A 4,418-nucleotide genomic window follows, 5' to 3' on the forward strand; every position below is an offset into this window, starting at 1 on the left:
GAAGCCCTCATTCTGGCTGCTGGCCTAAACAACTTACTACATGGGCTGCCCATAATACATTCTCCAGGTACCGTGTTCCTCCTGCCTCATGGTTTCTCCAAAACCAGAGAAGAGTGAAGGATCTCCTTCTTCTGTGTGTTTTCCTTTTTGTTCATACATATTGGGAATTATCTGTGGATAAGAACAGATGTGTTAACTTTTTAATATCTGGTGTTTAACCTAGTGTCTGCCATTTAGTGCATGCTCAATAAATATAAGTCAAATGAATGAAGTAATGTCCTAGCATTCATTATCTTGCCCAACCCACTGCAGTTAACCCTTCTATGCCATTTTCTGTCTTAAGAGCTGCATCTCCTTTCTGCTATCACTTCTCTTTTATATCACTCACTTAACAATAACCCAGGCATCTCTAGCAACCAAAGACACTCCAATCAAAGACTAAATTTTTATCTTATTTTCCAAAACTTACTTATTTCTTCAGAAATGGTCAACTAGCCTTGTGGAAACCAATTGAAGTTCATTATCTTTCTAAAGAAAAGCAAAATAAATGCATATGCAAGGCAGAATTAAAACTGAATAAACATATACATCTAAATGAATCATCCTTTTTCGCATTAGACCTGGATAAATGACATTTATGTGGTGTGGGTGTAGTGCAGTTATCTGTCACTGGAGACGTCTAAAGATGGCAATCAGTGTGAGTACAAGTTCTCAACAGCACATAGCACAGGAACAGCTGCAGAAATAATAAATACTAAAAACATTGCCTTCTTCACCCCCAAACCCATATTTATCAGAAGTGAAGTAGGTTGAAGGAGAAAAAATAATAATTGCCAATCAGGAGGCACTTTACATACATAATTTTATAATGTAAGTCAGAGCATGTTCCTCCTGACTGCCAATGGCTTTTCTCATCATGCAGAGTAAAGGCACAGACCTGAAGGTGGCCTCAAAGGCCATGCAGAGTCTGCAACGGCTTGCCTCCCTCACCTCATCTTCCATTACTTGCTCCTCCTGCTTGCGCCTCTCCAAACACACTGGTCTCTGCTGATTCTCGAATGTTCTGGTACACGCCTGGCTCAGGGCCTTCCTACTTGCTGTTCCGTCAGCCAAACATTTATTGTATTAGTTTGTTAGAGTTGCCACAACAAAGTACCAAAAACAGATGCGTAAGATCACAGAAATTTATTGCTTCATGATTCTGGAGGCCAGAAGTCTGAAGTCAAGACATCAGCAGGGGCATCCTTCCTCTGAAGCCTCTAGGAGAAGATCCTTCCTCGCCTCTCCTGGATCCTGGTATTTGCCAGCAATCCTTGGTGTTCCCTGGCTTGTAGTCACATCACTCCAGGCACACTGCAGGCATTCTTTGTGTCTTCACATCATCTACCCTGTGTACCTGTTTCTGTGTCTAAATTTCTACTTTTTATAAGGTCACCAGCATATTCCATTAGGGCCCACCCTAATGACCATATTAAACTCGATGACCTCTGTAAAGACCCTGTTTCCCAACAAGGTTACACTCGGAATTACTGGTCTTCGGAACTTTCACCTATCTCTTCGAGGAGACACAGTTCAACCCAAACCACTCTTCTCCCAAATATCCCTACAACCTACTCTCTCATCTCTTTATTGATCACCTTCTCAGTGAAGCCTTCAACACCACATCACAATTCCACCTCTCCCTGCACTGTTGTCATTCCCTGACCCACCCTCACATGGTTTATGTTTCTTCCCTGGTTCTTAAAACCATCTTACCTACTATTTATTCTCCTTAATAATCTTGTTTTTGTTTATCTCCCCTGATAAATTATCAACTCCCCAAAGGCAGTGTTTCTGTCTGCTCGGTTCACTGCCATTTCTCCAGTGCCCAGAACAGTGCCTGATCCAGTGTAGGCAATCAACAGATGTGCAATAAATACATAAACTTTCATCCTCAAGTCAGCCTTGAAGTTATCGAAATGGTTGTCATCCACATTTTATAAATAAGACAAGTGATGCTGGAAAAGATGAGGTATCTTGCTCAAGATAATATAGCTAATGAGTTTTGGAGCTGGGATTTGAACCAGGTCAAATTGACTCTAAAGTTTGTGGTGTATCCATTATGCTGTGCTGCCCAAGGCAGAAGGAGGGACTTCCTGCAGATGTGTGAGGAATTCTGCAGCTGCTTAAATTATTGCTTTTTTTCCTCTGGATAAAACAGCACTTGAAAAACATCATCAAAATGTAAGTCTTCAAGTCTAGGTAAGTGGTCTGGCTCAGCTAGCAATATCGCTCAGACAACTGCGACATTAGAACACACTGTGTGTGTCTCTAAATTTTTTTGTTTTAAATCCAATTAGACAAACTATTCTTTGGCTCAGGTGATGGTTTTATTTCTCTGGGCAGATTAGAAAACCAAGAACCATATGCAGTCTGAGTTCCCAGACAGCTGGGAGTTAGGTGTGTATTGCTGCTTTTAAATTGTAGGCACAAGGGCTTCCAAACCAGAGTGAAACTTGAATGTCAAATGAACAGATGCTGTGGTTATAACCCCCAAACCCTCACTTAACCAGCAAACACATGTACTACATTTCCACAGGCAAAGAAAGTTAAACAATGATCTCACTAAATCAAGCCCCAAACCTGCCAGTGAGGCAAAAGAAGTTGTTTCTATTTGAATTATCCAGATTGCATGTCAGCATGGATCACATCCACTGGATAATTGCTGATCTTTTCTCTTTGCTCTGCTTGCATGGCCACAGTCTACAAGTCATTGTTCAGTGGAAATCACCCATTGCTGACATGTTTCTGTCATGGCAATGATCCTGAAATAAGCCAGGGACATTAACCAGAGCTGATAGTCATGTGTGGCTGTGTCTGCCGTCATCAAAGGTGGGTCTAATCAATGGTGCAGAGGCAGAAAGAGATGGTCAGGCTAGAAACAAAACAGGTTTGCAATATATAGTTCCATATCTGGATATTAATAAAAAGAAAATTGTAAAACAACAAAAAATGTACAAGAAAAACCAGAAAACAAGGAAAGTGACCCAAGTCCTAGAATTCAATATTATTATCCAACAAAGTTAGAAAAAAAAATGGGATAAAAATGTCCAGTCTTTGGCTATAGAGGTTGGAAGAACTCTGGATCTGAGTGCTCTGGATCTGAGTGCTATAGATTGGCTATGTTGATCAGATTTTTTGGATATTCTTTATGCAGGTCTGGTTAACTTGTCTCACAGTAAATTGCACATGGTAAACATCACAACATGGGAAAGCGTTGACTCTCCTGTATTCTAAACTAAAATTCATAGAAAGGAAGTTCCTTGGGCTGTGCTGTACAGACCTTCTAGCCTAGAGAAGTCCCGCGTACCTGGGAATGACTACAGATCTTGTTTTGCACAGCAGATGGAATCCAGGGAAGGGAAGGCAGGCTGCTGCTGGAGAGACATGGAACATTGTGTTAAGCCCGTGCTGACCTGTCATTGATTCAACTAACAATGGGCCATTGCTTTTCTCCCCGACGTACTCCTTTTTAACTCCCCCACCCCCCACCCCCAGGGAATCAGGCCTTGATAATAGTCATATTTCCCAATTCCGTGTGAAATTGGTCAGAGGCCGAAAATGACTCTTAGTATGGTGGGTGTTAAATTTTGGTTTATAGCTCTCACTTTGCACCTCTCTAGCTTGGGTAGGCCTTAGAGATTACTGTACATTTTAGTACAGTTTCATCATTCCCATATATTGCAGTTCCAGGAAATATTGCTTTCTTAAGCCTACAAACTTTTATTACTCTATCCAAAGATGAGGATAAAGTTTCAAAATTTATTGCCCAACCTGCTTCTGTGAAATACATCCACATCCGCAAGCACGCAGCTGAATGCGCCAAATTGCATGGACATGCACGAATCAGTCAATCACCACCTGTGAATATACAAGCAATTGATGTGTTGTGAAGATGCAGATGGCTATGCGTGGATGCATATTACAACCTCCTTTTAACAGAGAAAACACTTTCAAGACAACGAGTGCTGTGTTACAAACAAAACATTTGGACTAGCGTTTCTACTTACAAAGGAGTTTCCTACCATTGCCCTTAACGGATAGAAATGTTTTAAAACTCTTTCAGGCTACTCTTAAGATGTGGAAAGCACTGTTAAGTCAAAACCAAATAAAATGTTACAGTTCCAAAACTTATAGCAATTGCTTCTGTTTCTTTGTCATACGGAATGGTTTAGGAAAAAAACATGTTATTCATGAAAATGTTTTGTTTGGAAAACACCTGTTTCGATTTAAAACAGCCATATCTTGTCAACAAAGAGAACTTCCAGTGACTCACTTTGTGGTTGCAAATACTATCCTCAAATGTGGAAAATTTTTAAAGAAAAATGTGAGTTCTACAGGGACTATTAAATAGAGGACTTATTAGATGAAAAACACCA

At 40.5% G+C, this 4,418-nt stretch overlaps 1 long non-coding RNA gene across 1 annotated transcript; it reads right to left on the minus strand.

Moving 5' to 3' along the window:
* Nucleotides 1–848: 848 nt before the first annotated feature.
* Nucleotides 849–3,901, minus strand: LOC141409881 (uncharacterized). The gene is made up of 2 exons (XR_012432593.1): nucleotides 3,814–3,901; nucleotides 849–3,416 (listed from the first exon to the last, which is right to left on the minus strand). It is a non-coding gene; the product is annotated as an uncharacterized lncRNA (long non-coding RNA).
* Between the last annotated feature and the right edge of the window lie 517 nt (nucleotides 3,902–4,418).

Source organism: Macaca fascicularis, chromosome 1 (genome assembly GCF_037993035.2).
Source record: "Macaca fascicularis isolate 582-1 chromosome 1, T2T-MFA8v1.1".
Taxonomy (NCBI): Eukaryota; Metazoa; Chordata; class Mammalia; order Primates; family Cercopithecidae; genus Macaca; species Macaca fascicularis.